The sequence below is a fragment of the Trematomus bernacchii genome, unplaced genomic scaffold, assembly GCF_902827165.1.
Source record: "Trematomus bernacchii unplaced genomic scaffold, fTreBer1.1, whole genome shotgun sequence".
Classification (NCBI taxonomy): Eukaryota; Metazoa; Chordata; class Actinopteri; order Perciformes; family Nototheniidae; genus Trematomus; species Trematomus bernacchii.
This window is the reverse complement of record NW_022987560.1, coordinates 124,981-146,931: the sequence shown is the minus strand read 5'-3', so window position 1 is coordinate 146,931 and position 21,951 is coordinate 124,981. Positions and strand designations below refer to the sequence as shown.

General features: G+C 41.1%; 1 protein-coding gene and 1 pseudogene across 1 annotated transcript in view; one reads left to right on the top strand and one right to left on the bottom strand.

Annotated features, from left to right (window-relative positions):
* LOC117477333 (zinc finger protein 850-like) overlaps window positions 1-21,951 on the top strand; it is a 195,115-nt gene that overhangs the window by 68,682 nt on the left and 104,482 nt on the right. The window lies entirely within an intron of this gene.
* Window positions 40-12,655, bottom strand: LOC117477334 (annotated as a pseudogene).

The window sequence follows — 21,951 nt, the reverse complement described above, 5'->3', positions numbered from 1 at the left end:
TCTGACACTGCGTGAGTTCCCTGACACACCGGGGACACATATTTATGTATAAAACACATCAAAAAGTGCATTTTGCATGATAGGTCCTCTTTAAGGTGAATACTTTGAGAAAACGTTTTCCCACACTCTTAACACCACTATGGTTTTTCTCCAGTGTGAATACGATGATGTGATTTGAGATTACTTGATGTCGTGAATGTTTTCCCACACTCTTCACACCAGTACGGTTTTTCTCCAGTGTGAATAAGTTGATGTGTTGTGAGATTACCTGATTGAATGAAAGTTTGCCCACAGTCTTCACACCAATACGGTTTTTCTCCAGTGTGAATACGTTGATGTGTTTGAGAGCACTTGATGTAATGAACGTTTTCCCACACTCTTCACAGCTGTACGGTCTTTCTCCAGTGTGAATACGTTGATGTGTTTTGAGAGCACTTGATTGAGTGAATGTTTTCCCACACTCTTCACAGCTGTACGGTTTTTCTCCTGTGTGAATACGGTGATGTGATTGGAGATGACCTGATGTCCTGAATGTTTTCCCACACTCTTCACAGCTGTACGTTTTTTTTCCAGTGTGAATACGGTGATGTCTTTTGAGAGCACTTGATTGAGTGAATGTTTTCCCACAGTCTTCACACCAGTACGGTTTTTCTCCAGTGTGAATACGTTGATGTGATTGGAGATGACCTGATGTCCTGAATGTTTTCCCACACTCTTCACAGCTGTACGGTTTTTCTCGAGTGTGTTTATGTTGATGTGATTTGAGATTACTTGATGAAGTGAATGTTTTCCCACAGTCTTCACACCAGTACGGTTTTTCTCCAGTGTGAATACGTTGATGTGTTGTGAGAGTACCTGATTGAGTGAAAGTTTGCCCACAGTCTTCACAGCTGTACGGTTTTTCTCCAGTGTGAATACGGTGATGTCTTTTGAGAGCACTTGATTGAGTGAACGTTTTCCCACACTCTTCACACCAATACGGTTTTTCTCCAGTGTGAATACGTTGATGTGATGTGAGAGTACCTGATTGAGTGAAAGTTTGCCCACAGTCTTCACAGCTGTACGGTTTTTCTCCAGTGTGTATATGTTGATGTGATTGGAGAGTACCTGATGTAGTGAATGTTTTCCCACAGTCTTCACACCAGTACGGTTTTTCTCCAGTGTGAATACGTTGATGTGATTGGAGATTACCTGATTGAGTGAAAGTTTGCCCACAGTCTTCACAGCTGTACGGTTTTTCTCCAGTGTGTATATGTTGATGTGATTGGAGATTACCTGATTGAGTGAAAGTTTGCCCACACTCTTCACACCAATACGGTTTTTCTCCAGTGTGAATACGGTGATGTGTTTTGAGATTACTTGATGTAATGAACGTTTTCCCACACTCTTCACAGCTGTACGGTTTGTCTCCAGTATGATTAAGCAGGTGGAGCTTTACATTTCCAGATGATGTAAAGGATTCATCACAATGCTGACGTTTCTCTCTTTCTTTCGGTTTCTAAAACAGACGGACAGAGAAAGAGAGAAAGTAAATCTAAAAAGCATAAAAACATATACAGTTAACACAATAAAAACTCACTTAATATAAACCTTGAGTTAACAAAATACTACTTTTACTTACTGTTTGTGTTCATTATATTTGATACAGTAATACAACAACATTTTAACCACAGTATATACCAGAGGTGGGGGACTCGAGTCACATGACTTGAATCGAGTCACATGACTTGAATCGAGTCACATGACTTGACTCGCATGTTTTTTTACTTGAGACTTGCTCGACTAACATTGATAAAAGACTTTGAAAACTTGACTTTGACTTGGTATTCACAACTTGAGACTTGACTTAGGCTTGAGGCAGATGACTCGAAAGGACTTAACTTTTTTAAATAAAATGTTTGCATTTATTTTTGTATTGTACGAAGCCCCTTAAAGGCAATGAAAAAATAAAGAGAGAGAGAAAGTATCTCGTTCGCATTAGAAAGTTACCGGTGCGCCAAGTAGGAAGTGGAGCGCACAGGAGACAACCGTTTCATTGCAGACCGTTATGTTTATGTGGGGAAATAGCAGTGCATACATTATTTGAGATATATTTCGAACTCAGAGCTCATTTTAGGGACATTTCGGCCAGGAGAGCTATTTGTTTAAGCACCGGATCGGCAAAACAGGAGAGTCTGTGAACCAGTCTGCCTTGATCTATGAATTAATGTCCGTGACTCTCACAGTATCTGCTGCCCACAGCTGTTTTATAGAAGGAAAACCTCCTTCACTTCATGAAATCTCTGCAGCATCAGGAGACAGTAACGTGTAACTCAGCAGAATCTGAGAAGAGCAGCACCAGCTGCAAAGAGCTGTGCCTTTTACTGTTTACTTCACTGTGTTTACCTTCATTATGATAGCTAAAGAGCAACCGCAGGCTGCTACGTTTTAACCACACACACACATTGAATTGCCCGATTATTACTATTTGACTATTACCTGTTTTATGATTTCAGAAGTGTTGAAAATAAAACTCTACTTTTCAAAACCAATGTCTTCTAACTGATATAAATGCAGAAACTGGGGTTATTCATCAGGATTTGGTATGACTTGACTTGCTTGACTCTCACCCCAGTAACTTGAGACTTGCACATGTATGACTTACTCCCACCTCTGGTATATACAGGAGACAGAGGGAGATGGCATCCTGTCACTGCGCGTCTCAGTATGTTCCGTTCGTCTTGTGTTTTGTTTGTTTGTTTGGTCTAATTATTGTCTAAACTTTGAGACATATGAAACGTCATTTTGAGAGACCATGCTTTTGATCCTGTGGATTACATTTGCCTTCTACGGACCATGTCTGGCCATACAACTTTCCAAGACACAACTGAGTGACAGCACAAACAGGTTAGTGCGAGGAGCCCCGGCCTCTACGCTGCTACAGCCGTGAGGCTATGCTGGAGCTACAATGCGATTGGCCTCCTACGAATACACCAAGCCATCTGTGCTCTTCAATATTGGATGACATCCCTCGGGAGCCGCTTAGAAACACCAGCAAAAAGAGACGAGGAAGGAGGGGAGGCGTTCAGAATCGCCTACGGCGGAGATTCAGCCGGCCACCACTTCCATCCATCATTCTCACAAACCTGCGCTCATTAGCCGCGTTCACACCGGAGTACTTTTCGCGCTTAGTTCCGTTAGTACCCCTTATGTCGCGTTCACACCAAAAAGAGTACTTCATCACCCCCATTTTTAGTGCCTGCTGAGAGATCGTACTTTCCTTGGGGAAAAAAGTGCCCCAGTTCTGATTGGCTGGGCGAATTGCAAACCGCGCCCCGTAAAACTCTGAAATGTTTTGTAGAGCCGCCATTTTATTTGCTCGCTACAAAAACCCAGCGCACCAACGGAGAGTAGTTTGTTTTGAAAGCAGTTATGGCAAGCATCAATAAATAATCGAAGCGGTGGAGTGATGAGGAGGTGTCGGCGTGGTAACGACCGGAAGACCAGTAAATGGTACGAGCGCTTGGATGCTCTGCTAGGCCACAGACCTTTTCTCCGGGACAGCATCGACCTTCGATTCGGGCACGATGGTGTGGGTGGCCGCTCAAACGGCGGATTCAGTGGGCGACCACGACGAAGGTAAAATCAACTACATGCACTGGGGTTTTAATCTGCACAATAATGGTCTCAGATGTACTTTTATTTGCTCAGTAGATCAAGCTAGCCATGCTAGGCTGAACTGGCTAATAACATCTAGCTAGCTAGATATTCTCGGCCGCTATGAAAACGTTTTGACTTGTGAATAACTGTGCAGTGTTTCTGTAATTTGCTTCACTAACTCATGGAACTAATCGTGTGTTTCAGGCGAGGCTGGACAACTCTCAGGATTAGAAACAAGCGAGCTTTCCCTTCCAGATCACAGCGCTTGCTCGTCCCCCTTACCAGCAACCAAACGCAAAGGTACACACACTGTAACTTGGTCTTGAAAGAACGTTACGCATCGAACTGATGTTCACAATCACGTTTATTTCCTTCTTGGTACAATTATGAAACAGCGTGAAAACGTATTCGCCTAGACCGGCGTTTACACATTTCCGCGCCGTTTTTACTCTCTCACAAACATTGTAAACATCCGGGCTAGAGGTCACATGACTTCCGGTAAGAAAACTTGCCTCAACAACATTAAACAAAGTTCAAGCATACAGGACTACAAACAAAGTAGTCCTGTATGCTACAGGACTACTTTGTCCTGTAGCATATAGGACTAGTTTTGTATTTTTGAAGCACTCTTCAAAAATACAAAACAATAAATAAGGGCACTTTGAGCGGCAGCTACACACACTCAGTGTGTGTGTGTGTGTATATATATATATGTTATGCTATTTGATCCTATATTATCTTCTACTATACACCTGCATTGTGTACACTGTCTTGTCCCGGCCTGCACCCTGTCCAATGTTGACTAGTAAACACATTCCTAGTATGTTGTAAAACTACATGGCGACTAAACAGATCTTGTATCTTGCTTATTTTCCCTCTGAGGAAAGCGGGCACGGCATGTGAATTTCTTTGACACCGTCGAGGCGTTGGAGGACCGGCGTGCCGTGGTGAAAGAGTCGATGCACGGGGATCAGATGGTGCTGTTAACCAAGGCCCAGGAAACGGAGGACAAGATGCTCACGATGATGGAGCGCCAGGCTGAAGTGGCAGATGGAGCGCCAGGAGCACCAGGATGAAGTGTCGGTGCAGGATGAGCGACAAACCACTTTTCAGAATGGGTTTCTGGAAGTGCTTTCCCAGCTAGTGAAAGCCAACAGGTCTTCCTCCCTATAGTTGCCACTGTTAACAATGTCTGCTGCTGAGCCTATCCCTACACCTGGGACAGTTCATTTTGTATTGTTTTTATTAATACTGACACACAACTTTGCACTAAGGTGTGTATGCTGCTGAGCCTATCCCTACACCTGGGACAGTTTATTTTATATTATTGTTATTACTGTTATTATATAGTCTTGATACAACTGACACTTTATTTTATATTGATAATGTTAACTTACATGTACAACTTCTATTTTATTTACATAAAAAATGTGAACTTCTATTTACTGTTATATCTTGAGAGTGCAATAAAGAGAACCTACATGGCGATTAAACAGATCCTGTATCTTGCTTATTTCTCCTGACACTTTATCTTTAGTGACCTGTGTAGCATCCTATACATCACATGTAAGTGATTATTCTGATACCATCATGTTTCATCGGTTATAAACTGGCGAAGCTTTATTTGTCATTTATTTATCATCAATGTTGCAACCTTGTGGAGGAATGGCAGGGGCACATACACAAATATGATAATTTATATAATTTTAAATATTATTTGACCTAAAACTAAATGTGTTTATGATTATCCTCTGAGGAGGACATGGGGATTTGCAAACTTTGAATTCCCCCCCCATTTTACACAACACAAAATGGAGTCCAGTATGGGCCGAAACTAACATGTAGGTTTCCATAGTGTTTATGGCAGACGGATGCAGTGGGTCTCAGGAAGATATATATATAATAAATAATAAAGGTGGGTTTGCTGCTGAGCCTATTTACTGTGCATACAACACACCTGGCACAGTTTATTGTTATTATATTGCCACACTGTACACTATTGTAATGTTGCCTGTCTTGACTGGAAAATAAAAGAGAGAAACAAAAGCACTGTACAAAAGATCAGCTTTATTGTCAAAATGTTTACAATGTACAATTTACACGCTGTTCAGATGCCTCATAAGGGCTGTGCGTGTGTCTTGCCCCCCAGCCTCGGCAATGGCTGGCGCTGGCCCATCAAGCTGGGTCGCCGGTAAGGCAGTCCATTCGTCCCTGTACTCATCATCATTACTTTCACAAAGGTTATGTAATATGCAACATGCTGCCACCTGGATTTTGATCTTGTCCATCTTGCAGTCGTTTCTTTTCATCAAGCACCGCCACCTGCCCTTCAGTCTGCCAAAAGCGTTCTCCACCACCACTCGTGCTCGGCTTGTTTTGTTATTGTACGCAAGTTGCTCAGGCTGCATTAACTCAGTTACAAAGCTGTATAACATGAGCACAAACAGCACAACTTCAGTCGACTCCATCTCCATCATGTCTGAGGTCGGAAGGTAAACAACAGACGCCTAATGTACAGCGAGTGGGTGGGTGTCGCAGTATACGCGGGAAGTTTTTCTTCTTCTTCTTCTTCTCCTGTTTTTGTAGCGGATTGCAAACAACTTTAAGGTGCATACCGCCACCTACTGTACTCGCCGTGAAGTGTTTTGTGGCCTGCCAGTAAACCCAAAGCAGAAGAAGAAGTGACGTCAGCGACTCATTTGCGTAATCTTCCCTCAGGGAAAAGTACTCCGGTGTGGTACTTAGTGCCCTGGGGTAAAAAGTGCCGGGGCACTGAGTGCTGGAACTAAGTACTGCAAAGTACTTGGTGTGAACGCGCCTATTGAGCAACAAAGTGGACACACTAAGGACATACACAAGGTACTGTCATGAATTTCGTGAGGCCTCTTTATTATGTTTCACGGAAAGTTGGCTACAATCTACAATGCCTGAATCTCTCTTTGAAGTACCCGGATTCACCGGTTTATTCCCGTTTCGCACCCTGTCCGATGCAGCCCCAACAACAGCCTCTGATTCGTCAACAGACTTCATGCAATGCTTCATGGGATGCATCATTAGATCTATAAACTCTAACCCTAACCCTAAGACACACGACCAAGCAAATCAAGTATAATTTCTTACATCCCCTTCTGACCCAGAAAGCGACGCAGGTTCTGGTCCAGGCTCTCGTCATCTCACGCCTAGACTACTGCAACTCCCTCCTGGCTGGTCTACCTGCATGTGCCATCCAACCTCTGCAGCTCATCCAGAATGCAGCAGCTCGTCTGGTCTTCAACCTTCCTAAATGTTCCCACACCAACCCGCTCCTCCGCTCACTTCACTGGCTTCCAGTAATTGCTAGAATCGTACCATGCTGTGAATGGTTCTGGCCCTTCCTACATCCAGGACATGGTTAAACCATACAACCCAGCACGTGCACTCCGCTCTGCATCAGCCAAACGGCTCGCTGCACCCGCACTGCGAGGGGGACCCATGTTCCCATCAGCAAAAACACGTCGGTTTGCTATCCTGGCTCCAAAATGGTGGAATGAGCTCCCCATTGACATCAGGACAGCAGAAAGCTTACACATCTTCCGGCGCAGACTGAAAACTCATCTCTTTCGACTCCACTTCGAGCAATAAAATGAAAAAAATATATAAAAATAAAAAGCACTTATATACTAACAAAGGACTGGCTTATCTAAAGCCAGTTGAGTAGCACTTAAAATGGTTTGGCTCTATGAAACCTAATGTACTTATATGATTCTGTTTTCTTAATGTTTGTATCTTCTTGGTCGAATGCACTTATTGTAAGTCGCTTGGGATACAAATGTAATGTAATGTAATGCCTAATGTAAAAAAGGGGCGAAATGGTTAGGGGCGAATTGGGAAGGGGCGAAATGGGAAGACACCGGATTCCCCCTTGTTCGAGCAGACAAGGATGTGAACTCGGGGAATACCAGAGGAGGCGGTATTTGTGTGTATATTAATGATCTGTGGTGCCGATCATACTCAGTAAAATGTAAAACCTGCAATCCCAACGTAGAAATTCTCGGCATGACGTTAAGACCCTTTCATTCTTCTATCTGCCTAGATAATTTGTATTTTACTGTTTGTTGATTACGTGCCTCCCAGCGGCAGAGCGTCACTGGCGGCCGGCTCCATCGCTGACTGTGTTCACGAGCTGCAACTCAGCCACCCCGATGCAGGTCAGAAAAACATTTCAGTACACCTGAAACACAACACAAGCCTAACGTGTCATCACGTGGTATATGTCTCGTCTGATAGGGGTGTAACATGGACGTATAATAAGAACAGGTGTATTAAGTTGTAGTGCTGCCGGAACGCACCAGAACGCCGCTCCAGCCCTTCACAAATTGCAGTACACATAAGGAGCCGTACACATGCCGCAGTTTTTGCATAGCTTTGTCTTTAGTTGTAAGCCCAGTGGCGATCTGTTCATCTGTCAGACAGTCAATGACGCCATCGAAAAGAATATGCTACATTACAATACAATTACTTCTGGGTCTTTGTGTGTTATTCAAGCTCGGCTCTGTGTGTGCGTGTGCGTGTGTGTGTGGCACGAGCACATTTTGTTTGAGCGAGAGAGCGGCGTTATTAGCATCTGGTTAGCTAGCTATGCTAACAAATATAATGAGCTTTTTCTACAACCAGGTGGATGAGAGCTCTCTCCTATCAAACAGAGGCTCAGATAACCTCAGCTCAGTGAGGTAAAGGCACACCTTTATATGATCATTATAGTTATACAAAAATAAGAGGAAAAAAAAAAAAGTTGTTATTAATAAACAAGAATACAGTTTGAAAGGAGAGTGATTTGTAAAATATCCATAAAGAAAAAGAAATCTGCTTACAGTTCTGTTTCATATGGGTGTTGAGAGATGTGTCCATAGATCTCTTAATGTCGCTCTCAAAGTGCACCAGATTGATGCTTTTAACTTCAACATTTAAAAAATCTTCGCGGCGGAGCATGCATCCCGGACCCCCCTAGAGGTTAGGTCCCCCCCCCCCCCCCACTTAAATCATCTTCACATGGATAGGAAACTAAATACATCTGCACACATGTTGTGTCCATATCTTTCTGTTGTGGTGGTCATGCCACAACCGTGCACATGCATGCATGCGCGAGTCATGGTAAGATATCTGGATTAAGAGGTTGCTTTTTCTTTGCACAGCATGAAAGAAATGTGAAATGAATGGGCTGTGATTTTAGTTTTTTTAAGCAAAGGTTGAGTTCAGTAATGTGTACGGCCCTCGGAGGATGTTGTAAAAATTGAAATGGCCCTTAAGAGGAAAAACCCCTGCTCTACACTGATGATTGTCGTACCAACACACCACATAAATGCATAATTAAGTACTCTGATGATACTGCAATAATATCTCTGCTAAGTAACACAGACGACCCTGAGCTGCACCAACAGGCTGTAAATCAGGTGGTCGAGTGGACTGATAACAATGCTCTTGAGATTAGAGATGGGCGAGTCCTGATTCATCCGGATCATTAACCCGGATCCTAGAAATGAGCTGGTCGTGACGAGTCTCCCCTCTCCATTAACCCGAGTCCTTGAGTCCCACACTTGGTGTGACGTACAAATTAAAACTATAAATTGCGTCACTCGCTACTCTCTTTATAACATGTAAAATCACATTACAACGTACCCCAGTCCATCTGCCTACCCTTTAGCAAGTATACAGGATAGCTGCCTGCCAGAAGTTATCGTTTGGCTCAGGGGAGGGGACGCGGATCAGTGAAACTTCCTGCAGACTCGTGGGGACTCAGAGGAGCCGACGGCTCCTAACCGTAATAGCATAGCAGATCCAGCGATCCATACTCGTCATGTGCACGAGCATAGCCCCTCCTCCAGCACCCGGCTCCCGCGCTATATTATGCACGAGCAGATTCGCAGATTCGCAGATTCGCAAATCCTGACTCGCTGCAACACACAGCGGATCAGACTCGTGCGGACTCGGAGCCGTATATAGCAGCAGATCCAGAGATCCAGCAGACTCGTCGTCATGCACGAGTCAACAGCAGACTCAGATTCGCAAAGCCTGACTCACTGTGCGCAACACACAGCAGAGCAGACTCGTGCGGACTCAGAGCCGTATATAGCAGCAGATCCAGAGATCCAGCAGACTCGTCCTCATGCACGAGTCAACAGCAGACTCAGATTTGCCAAATCGCAAAATAACCCTTTTTTTTGTGATCAACATTTTTTATTAAAGCAAAGTACACTGTGTAGCGGAGGTTAATATAACGTCAGTTTAATAGATAGATAGATAGATAGATAGATAGTACTTTATTGATCCCAAATTGGGAAATTGTTGTTACAGCAGCATAAGGCATTTTACAATAAAACAAAACTACAAAATATACAAGAATAGAAAGAAAAAGAAAATAAAATATAAAATATAAAATATACATGTCGAAATAGAAAATATACATGCAGATATTATATATATATATATACAAATATATATATATATTCAAAATATATGGAATAATAATATGCTCGTGAAATGCATCAACTTTTCGGTTTCACCGATAGGATTTCTACGGTCTTGGTGATGCTGACTCATATGACTCAAATGACTCGTATGATCCGGATCTCTTCAATGACTGACTCAGAAGACCCTGAGTCCGTAAAAGGATCCGGATTTGCCATCTCTACTTGAGATCAACACCAGGAAAACTGAGGAAATCGTTTTTGGCTCACCATCTGACTCCCATAAAGTCCCCATTGTCATCCATACAGATCAAATCAAGCAGGGAGTTTCATACAAATACTTGGTGTAATGATTGACCGTCTGCTGTCATGGAAAGAGCATATTGAATATCTGTGCAAAAGGACAAAACAAAGAATGTATTTTCTCTGCTGCCTTAGGTCTTTTTGGTCGAGCAGAGAAATTATTCTGTTGTTCTTTACATCTGTGATTGTGTCTGTTCTGCAATGCTACCAGAGGCCTGTACTACGAAGCTGGTTCAACCTAACCTGGATATGTTTGAGTTAGCCGGTTGGCCTAATCCAAAACATACGCGCTCTCGCTAAGCTGTACTACGACGCTGGTTATCAAGTGGATCGCTCAAGCCAGCCGTGTCCTATCTAGTTAGGTGCGCGTTCACATGAAAGGGGTGGTATTTGGAGCATTCGACCAATCACAAACACGGACAAGCGTACTGACAGCGCAGCGTCATACTTCCTGAATGAAAAGTTAACTATAATATTAGTCAAATATGAAGAAGTTAAACTTTAAACATCCATGACTTAAACACTTTATCCAGGATAAAAGCCACATAGCTGCACCTGCAAGGTGAATACAGCTGGTAACAGAAAAAGTGTTTGAATGCGTACATTAACAGGTTTATGAAATCACTGCCCCGTCCAAGACACGATCTGACTTTAATTACATTTGACTCGAGTGTTTCGTCAACTTAATGTGTTGCTTAAAATAATACTTCTGCATACAGTATGTGACACTGTGAGTGTTGCACGGCCAGATACTCAAGAAGCTGAAATATATGATACATTATGATGTGATATGATATGAATGATAATGGGATACATCGACGTCTGCACTCACAGTGCTGCGGACTGTACGTAATGTTACTTTGATCCGGTTACTTATGTCGTGGCAGATATTTAAGTAAGCTTTCTTAACGCTAATGTTATAATAGTCAGATTGCTCTGAAGATGGGAGGGGATATTCTATTCATTTTCACGTTCACACAGTCAGTTGATTTTTGCCAGCCGTCTTTCCTGCAACGGCAGTTCTGTATTTCCTCTATCCTGTAATATGACTTGATCGCTTTAAACTCCGCACACGGAGCTCTGATTGGTCAGCAGGCGGTGCTTAAACGGTCTGCAGAGTCACTAACCCTCAAAGTACACCCTGTAGCGAGTAAACTCTAACACAGAAAAGACCTGTCTATGCTGCCCCAGAACGCCTCGTTGGAGATGTCTCTTTTTCCATTGTTTACTTCTTGGGTATAGTGACGTATTTCGGGTATAGTGACGGGGGGGAAATGGCCATGACATGGGACCTTTAAAGTATTATCGTATCGTATACAACAACGTTCTAACCTATATCCAACCATAGTGTGCATTAATATTGTATTTTATAAACAGGTTGTGATCTTTCATTTGGGGATAACAGTGTTAGGAATATATTGTGATGAAGTGCACACTGACCTGAGCTCCAGGGGTCTCTTTGTTCTCCTCCATGCTGCTCTCAGAGCTCCTTCTCCGGCTGTGTCTCTGAAATAATCAACACAACTACAGCTGACACAAAACAAGACAACTCAATACAACCGACAGACACAACAAAACAAATCTACAGCTACTTTGTAAGTTCATAGCAGAGGTGAGAAGTAACTAAGTACATTTACTCCAGAACTGTACTTAAGATTCCAGTCTACGAGAATCTTAGGTTATATACGTGTTAGAGCCAGTATTTTGTTTTCATAAGAAAGGCCACCTAATTGTAACGTTTGTAGTCAACACACTATAAAAGACTACAATTCCCACGGCGCCTGCTCTAACTTGTCATCTACTAATATCTCACAGTAACTTGGATCAGTGTGTATTTATGTAATCACCTCTGTTGTACAGCCTGTGCTGAAACACTGTTTTATATGCAGGCTTTTATACTGTTTTAAACAGTTTTAATACTGTATTGATACTATATTGATACTGTTTTAATACCACTTTAAACACTGTTTTTAATACTATTTTAATACAGTTTTTAATACTATATTAATACTGTTTTTATACTGTTTTTACCCCTGGCAGAAGCAGCTAGCTCACATCAGCTCCGGTTAGCTCCCATTAGCTCCCGATAGCTCTCGTTAGCTCCCGGTGCTAACTCACCTGAACGAAGGTTGTTTTCCCACATCCGTCCATCTCGGTGTCTCCCCCCGGTGTCCATGTGTCTCCCCTCGGTGTCCCGGTGTCTCCTGAGGCCGCTAAACCCTCCCGGTTCTCCGGTAAATCCTCCGGAGTTGCGGAGGCCATGATGTCTGGGTCCTTAACAGGGTTGCCAACTCTCACGCATCTGGCGTGTGACACATGCTTTCACTCTCAATCTCACGCTCTCACGCTGCCCAAACTATTCTCACGCCAAAAACAAGAATACCGAAGACTAGAAACGGTTTTGAAAACTTTTGTCACGTAGTGATCTTCTTCTCAATAGAACATCTTTGATAATGTCTTCTGACCAATCAGAATCACGATAACGGCGTGGTGTTGTTGCAGGAAGTCCCGACGGAGAATACTTTTGCGGTAGTACATCTCTATACATCGATACAACATTACGTGTTGATTGAAATCAACACGTAATGAAATAAGACCCCACGGTTTGATGATTGATAGGTGTGTGGGCTGTCTTTCATTTTGACACACAGAACAATGGGGGCTATCCACCCTTATCCACAATGTAAAGTTATTCACACAGCCTCTTCCCTCTTCTCTCTGTGAGGAGCAGCAGGTTCAGCTTTCAGAACAAAGTCACACAAAACTAAAATGGCATTCATTTTTTTAAATATGTCGTGACGTGTAGTAATAGATTGATTTATTTTTCTTCTCAAGAGAGTACCAGAATGTGTATTTTATGTTAGTATTTAAAAAAATCTCCTGGGGGAGAATCCCCCAGACCCCCCTGCAGGGGTTGGGTTTTCAGCATGTCAACTCTTTCACTTAAGGGGAAATTGCAGGATTGGCTCCAGGTCGCCCTTTTTATTTACTACAAGACAAATGTGCCTTTTTATTTCATACAGTTCAATTTGGATTGAGAGAGACAGGGAAATAATCTAAACCTCACGCGTGGCGTTTCACTGTCGGGGGGAGCGTGTATGTAATTACATTGCAAATACTGACTTGAGCCCCACCACTGTAAGGGTTAGCCCTACCATAGATTACGCAACAAAAATACTCTGGAGCCGCAACTGCCGACCCGTATTGCGCATGCGCAGATCTAAGATCCAGTAGAAATTATAAAAAAGTAAAAGTCTGCTGCTTATTGTTCTACTTGGCCAAAATAGAGTCAAAGAGTATATGAGAGTGAGAGTGTGTTAATTAATATATTTGGCAGTTTGGAGTAAGTCTGTAGATTTGTTTGTGTGTGTGTGTTTCATGTATAGGCCTCTCACGATAATTAATTTTGTTGGATACATTTTCCCGGAAATTATTGCGATAAACGATAATATTGTCGGCACCGTTGTATGACCATTTTAGACCACTGACATAATGAAAATATATAATAATAATTCAAGTACATCCTTTCAAACTGCTAATCACATCCTCATGTAAATGGCAATTTATCGAGGTCAGAAAAGTTATCGAGTTCATTTTTATTTATCGTACGATAAATCAATGAATTGCTTATCGCGACAGGCACACAATAAAACAGTGGAAACAAACATGTTTGACTTTCATTAGTGAATGAAACTGTGTGCCCTTTATAGTCTGTGTCCATTATTGTGTATTTGTATATATTGTATATATATCCTATATGCTAAGGTCCCGCTGCTGACACGATAGCAGTCATTTCGTGCGCATATGTGTAATTAAACCGAATTAAACCCATGATATCAAAGTCTCACTACAGCCAGGTACCCAAAGTTGGCAACCCTGGCCTTCTCAGTAGTGATGGCAGTTTGACACTGAAGCTTTGAACGGAGCTTCAACCCTGGACTTCTTATTCCATAGAAGCAGTGATTCGAAGCTTGCTTCAAATCACGTGACATATGACGTCCGAACCAGCAACTGCTTCAAATCACGTGACATATGACGTCCAAGCAGCAACTGCTTCATTTCCTGAATGAATCACTTGACTGGTTCGCGGTCCAATCACGCGATTCAATGCACTGCCTCGTCTCTATTCTGACAGGTGACAGGTTGAAACAGTTTCGAATTTGAGCGCTTCAACACTTATAACCTCTCTAAACAATGCGCAATGTGTGGGTAGTTTGCGTTGTTGCTGTTGAGTTGTTGTTGGTATTGCATTTTAATTGGATCATTATAGAGCAAGCCAGGAAGAAAGATAGGTCGTTCTGGCTCGGGGAACACTTCGAAATGTGGAGAAGTTGTGAACAAAAAGACAATTAACACGAATATAAAAAACATATGAATAGCTTAAGGTATAGATAGCCCAGTGGATAGACAGTGGATAGAGCCAGCGGCCCGAAGCGGCGATGTCCTCCGCGCAGCTGGTTCAAAGCCCGGAACAGATGAACTTTGAATCATTCCTTTTCAACTTTAATACTTTATTAACTGATAAAAGGCCCTCTCCGCCCAAAAAAAATTCCAGCACTCTCTAGTCTCTTCTCAATAACCCAATACACACAATTATCAATATTTAATTGCAAATAGAACATGATATTCAGTCTTAGTGTGTGTGTGCATCGAATATTTTTCAAGGCAAAGATACGTTAAACCCACTGCAGCCTTGCACTTCGCCAGGAGAGGTCGCTGTAACTGAAGCTTCGAGAAATGAGAGCAGTTTCCCAGCGGAGTGAAGAAAACACATGAAACTCACGAGAGTCACTCCTCAGTTTATACTGTGTTTTGTTTCAATGAATGCATCATTCAGTTACAAATATGTGATATATCTGAACAACAAAGTGGTAAAAAATTATTTTATTCATTTATTGGAAACATTTTCATGATCGCTTTTTTCGTTTTACATTTTCATTTATTGTCATTTCCAGTCATTAAGTGCTATTTAAAATGTTAAAAGGTTATGTCCAAACTATAACATATAATAAGTACCCTGTATCAAGATTGATGCAAAACAAGTGACATTTGACCTTTTTAGAGAGGTTTAGCAAAAAATAACCCACCTCTGGGGTCATTTGAGTGGAAATGGGTGTATTTGCCGTTTCTCTGGAACCCATTGGTCGATTTTTATGATTGACACCTCTTTTGAACCGTTAGAGCCAATAGAATCGAAGGGGAATTTCCACATACACGTTACCATTGAGGAGTGAGAGCTATGCGCACGCAGTTTGCCCAAAGCGAAACCTCTGAAAATGTTACGCTCTGAAAACTAGGTTTATTGCTGATGGATTATCAGAAATCATTTCAAAGTGACACAGACACATTGGATTAACCTTCAGCAGCGTTTTTATCGTTTTAATGCCATTGAAGACAACTTTTGATCAGAAAACAACAAAGGTAAGACATATTGCCGTGTTGGCTACGTGGTGTGATGTCTGTGTTAGCTTCTCATGTCGCGAGTTCGGATCGGTCAGTAATGATCTCAATACCTGTCGAATCTGTGCAATCTCAGATTGCTAATCGATATCTTGTTTGTGCAGATACGATACGTAATAAGGGTATTTTAACGTGAGTTCTGTGCTAAGTGTGTTAGCATGTTTTTGCTCAGGGCTAATTCAGAGCCTTTGTTATTACCCTTATGTTTCGTTTTGCAAAAAATTGTTAATATTATCTGATAGCTGAGTTTCTTCCCGTTAAGTGGGTATGACACATTAATAGGTTTTTAAATGTTAAGAAGCCCTCAGACGCTGTTTCTTGCAGATGCGATTTTTTTCCACGGGGGAATGCGGCTTAACCTGTTAAGCACCAAGCCTGTTTTTCATGTTTCAGGCTCGAAAATGACATGCCCAAAACAAATGACGACAACTTAACTTCTAAAAGGGTTATATGAATAATTTATTTTTATCAAAGCAAGGTTACATCTGTGAGTTGGATGTAGAAGTGTCAGAATCAATATAGATGTTTTTTATTTTAAAGAAAATTCAGATTTTACATAGTAAAAAACTGTAAATTATAGTGTCCGTCCAAAAATTATTTTTTACAGATAGTGAAAACTACCCTTGGATGATGGGTTAGTAGACTAAAAGCTGTAGGAATCCAAAGTACACCATATAATAAGTACCCTGTATCAAGATTGATGCAAAACAAGTGACATTTTACCTTTTTAAAGAGGTTTAGCCAAAACCACCCCACCTCTGAGGTGATTTGGGTGAAAATGTTTTTTTTTCCATATCTCTTGCCCCCCTTGCTCGATTTTGATGGTTGACACCTCTTTCTGACCGTTAGAGCCAATAGAATCGAAGGGGGAGTCCCCCACACACACACGTTGTGAAGAACACAGACACATTGGATTAACCTATGGATTAACTGCAGCATCGTTTTTTTATCGTTTTAATGCCATTGAAGACCAGTTTTGACCAAGGTAAGCCATGTTAGCGTTTCTAGCTACCTAGCTCCACATGTTATGATGTACGCTTTCGTTTATAGAGTCGCAAATGTTTATCACTGAGTGTTGAGGTGGGCACCAAACGATTCTGTGTCTCCAGGAGATGCTAATCGATGGGTTGGCTGTGCATCTAGGATAAGTAATAAGGGAGTTATGAGTGAGTTTAGGTGCAGTTAAAGGTTACATTCTTTCGCTCGTGGATAATTCAGAGGCTGAGTGTTAGCATTGTGGGGGTTTTTTGGAGAAAAAAAATTAAAAAGATCAGTTAGCTGAGTTTCTTCCCGTTACATGGATATAAAACATTCATAGTTTATTAAATATTAAGATTCCTTAGACGTTGTTTCCTGCAAATGACGCGTTTATCCGCCCGGTACCGGGGGGGGCGGTGCGTAACAGGTTAAGGAACAAGTTTTTTATTAAAACGTTTGAAACAAATAATGTATTTAATTCTTATTTTTACCACTTTGTGTTTTTAGTTTTAGTAAACATTTTATTTTCACATTACATTTCTTTAAATATATATGTTTTTCAAGTGGTTTGCCTCGTACCTCAGTGGGAGAAGTTTCTCCGTGGCGGTGGGCCCGTTCTCATCACACAGCACTCCCCCATCCTGCGGCCTGCCCCAGGGTTCTGTTTCAGCCCCCCTTCTTTTTTCCCTTTACATGCTCCCATTAGGCCCCTTAATTAGCCAATTCAATGGTGTCTCGTATCACCGTTACGCAGATGATATCCAGATATATTTCTCTTTCAAACCCGTCAAAACTGAGAATTTAAACACCCTGGTGATTACATGTCTGTCTGCAATTGAGGAGTGGATGTCAAGCAACTTCCTACAGCTCAATGCATCAAAAACGGAAGTCTTGATCTCAGCGGCTGATAACATCGCCTCTAAGGTAGCAAGCCACCTGGGTTCATTTAGTGGTAACGTTAGGGCAAACATAAAAAACCTTGGTGTAACCTTCGATCAGTCTATGCTAGACAAACACATCAAACTCCTGACCCGTACCTGGTTTTTCCACCTCAGGAACATTGCCAAGCTCAGGGGTTTTCTATCCAATGCAGAACTGGAGATGGCTATCCATGCCTTTATTTCATCCCGGCTTGATTACTGTAAAGCTCTGAGGCTTGTACTACGAAGCCGGATTTTCCTAACCTGGATATGTTTGAGTTAGCCGGTTGGCCCAATCCAAAACATACGCGCTCTGGCTAAGCTGTACTACGACGCTGGTTATCAAGTGGATCGCTCAAGCCAGTCGTGTCCTATCTAGTTAGGTGCGCGTTCACATGAAAGGGGTGGTATTTGGAGCATTCGACCAATCACAAACATGGACAAGCGTACTGACAGCACAGCGTCATACTTCCTGAATGAAAAGGGAACTTTAATATTAGCCAAATATGAAGAAGTTAAACTTTAAACATCCATGACTTAAACACTTTATCCAGGATAAAAGCCACATAGCTGCACCTGCAAGGTGAATACAGCTGGTAAAAGAAAAAGCGTTTGAATGCGTACATTAACAGGTTTATGATATCACTGCCCCGTCTAAGACACGAGTGGATCTGACTTTAATTACATTTGACTCGAGTGTTTCGTCAACTTAATGTGTTGCTTAAAATAATACTTCTGCATACAGTATGTGACACTGTGAGTGTTGCACGGCCAGATACGGCTCAAGAAGCTGACTCAAATAAGGAAATATATGATACATTATGATGTGATATGATATGAATGATAATGGGACACATCGACGTCTGCACTCACAGTGCTGCGGACTGTACGTAATGTTACTCTGATCCGGTTACTTATGTTGTGGCAGACATTTAAGTAAGCTTTCTTAACGCTAATGTTATAATAGTCAGATTGCTCTGAAGATGGGAGGGGATATTCTATTAATTTTCACGTTCACACAGTCAGTTGATTTTTGCCGGCCGTCTTTCCTGCAACGGCAGTTTTTCTGTATTTCCTCTATCCTGTAATATGACTTGATCGCTTTAAACTCCGCACACGGAGCTCTGATTGGTCAGCAGGCGGTGCTTTCACTGAGTCTATCTATTAGCCTGCAACCTAACCTCCTCCCGAGGAGGTTAGCCGCTCAGCATAAGTTACCATGGAGATCTAGCCCGCTAAAAAGAGAACCAGCGTCGTAGGACCGGAAAGCCCGAGTTTTCCCTGAAGTCAGCCCGCTAAGCAAAAATCCGGCGTCGTAGTACAGGCCTCTGTTCTCCTGGCTCAACAAAACATCAATAAACCGGCTACAACAGGTCTAAAATGCTGCAGCCAGGTCACTCACTCGGTCTAAAAAACATGCCACATCACTCCGATCCTTTCTGCCCCCCCCTTATTATTATACTGTCCATCTCAAAACCCAATGTAAGGTATTGGTTTACACATATAGAGCTGTCCATGGCCAAGCTCCCGCCAACATTAACGACCTTATCCACCCTCACAGGACAACCCGGGCCCTGAGGTCCTCCGAGCAAGGACTCTTAAGGGTGCCCTGAACCAGGCTAAAAACTAAGGGGGACCGTGCCTTTGAGGCGGTGGCCCCTATGGAATGAACTCCCCCAGAAACTGAGAGCCTCTGTCTCAGTGGAGGTTTTTAAGGGACAGCTAAAGACTCACCTTTTCCGACAGGCTTTTGGGGCGTCGGAGGAGGAGGTGAGTTTGTAGCTGTTTCTCATTGGTGTTTTATCCTATCTTTTACTTGCTGTGTTTTATGCCTTTTATTCTACATTTTACTGTATGTAAAGTACATTCGTGTTGAGAAGGGTGCTATATAAATAAAGTTTTACTTACTTACTTTATTTTTATTGTTTTAATAAAACATATTTTTTAATATTACAAATCTGTATATGTTATTTTCAAGTTTATTATTTTATTTTATTTAGTTCTTTATTATTATTATTATTATTATTATTATTATTATTATTATTATTATTATTATTATTATTATTATTATTTCCTTTTATTATTTTATTATATTTGTTATTATATTTTTTTTTTGTCCAATTTTTTTATTCAATATTGTTTTAAAGTTTCCGATAAAAATAGTTGAAAAAAATAATGCATTTAATTCTTAATTTTATCCCTCTTGCTTTAGTAAAAAAGTTGTTTTTATATTACATTTCTTTATATATATTTTATTTTATAAGTTAGTTTTTGTGATTTCATTACATATTATATTATTTTTGTATTTTATATATTTCATTATTATTTTCTTATTTTAATTATTATGTATTTTCCTATTGTTTTTTTCTCATTTTGTTTTATTTTACTCATTTTATTATTTTAATTATTATTTTATTATATTTGTTATTATATTAATAATAGTGATTTCAATCACAAAAAAAACAAAACAATTTTTTTCCAACATAATTACATCTTTCACTATTATTTTATTTAGTTATCTTTATTTTCAAATATTATAATTTTTATTTCATTATTTGTGTTATTATTTATAATTTTTATTTCATTATTTGTGTTATTATTTATAATTTTTATTTTATTTTGTAATTCTTCTAATTAATTGTATTTATTATATTATTTAAAAAAAAAAAAAAAATGTTGGTTATGTCCCTCGGTATACAAAATCATTAAAACTAGCTGCAACTTTACCAGCTTTGATAACACTTTAATGATCAATCATTATAATCAAAACATATATAATACCAAAAAAAAGTATTATCACAAACAAAAACATTTTTCCCAACGTTTAAGATCTTTCATACCCATCTCATCTTTATATATCTATTACTATCATAATTATTATTAGCATTATTATTATTAATAATAATAATTTATTTTAATACCGAAAAAGGCTGTAAAAGTGCTCATTCCCTTCACCTCCAACCCAGGGGCGGACTGGCCATCTGTGTTATTTTGTAGGTTTTTAAACGGCATCATTTAAGTTGCGCTGACAGGCGACAGGTCTGTTCAGCGAGGCTCCCCCCCCCCGTTGACAGTTCACGAGCACCCCCCCCCCCGTTGACAGTTCACTAGAGTGCTTACTGCTCTACCAATTTGTGTGGGCTGGGCTGAGTGAGATTCCAGGGCTGATTTCTAGTCCCAGTAGCCCCTGCCCCCACCTACCTGTGCGAGTGCGGGTTTTCCGCATTGACTTTGATCAGAAGCAAGGCTGCAGCCAGAGGATGATCTGCATTTATTCCTGTCTACATTGCATCCTCGCATCATCCGCCGGTGCGCATCAAAGACGCAGACTCATTGTTCCCACTAAAGTAGGGGTGAGTGTAATAAGGAGGCAAAGTTGACGTTCAGTGTGTTGCCGGGAGCACATAAGGATTTATCCACGATGTTGAAAATGTTAACCTGTTTCACGCCTTCCCCCCGGTACCGGGCGGATAAACGCGTTATTTGCAGGAAACAACGTCTAAGGAATCTTAATATTGAATAAAACTATGAATGTGTTATATCCATGTAACGGGAAGAAACTCAGCTAACTGATCTTTTTAATTTTTTTTTTCAAAAAAAACCCACAATGCTAGCACTCAGCCTCTGAATTAGCCTCGATCGAAAAAAACGGGACGACAAAGACACATAAACTCACTCAGAACTCCCTTATTACTTATCCTAGATGCACAACCAAACACTATTTTTTGGTGTCCTGGAGACACTGAATCTAACGGTGCCCACCTCAACACTCAGTGATAAACATTCGCGACGCTATCAACGAAAGCGTACATCATCACATGTGGAGCTAAGAAGCTAAACACGTAAATATATCTTACCTTGGTCAAAAGTGGTCTTCAATGGCATTAAAACGATAAAAAAACGATGCTGCAGTTAATCCATAGGTTCATCCTATGTGTCTGTGCCTTCTTTGAAATTATTTCTGATAATCCATAAGCAATACAACTGCGTTTTAGTTTCCAAACTCCAGAAGGAGACATTCCTCCAGTTTAGTTTCGCTTTCCACACGCGAAGCGGCAACATTTTTTCTTTACAATGTGTGTCTATGTAAGTATCCTCCTTCGATTCTATTGGCTCTAACGGTCACAAGGGTATGTCAACCAACCAGATCGAGCAAGGGGGGCCAGAGATAGGTCAAATCCACCCAAATGACCCCAGATGGCCCAGTT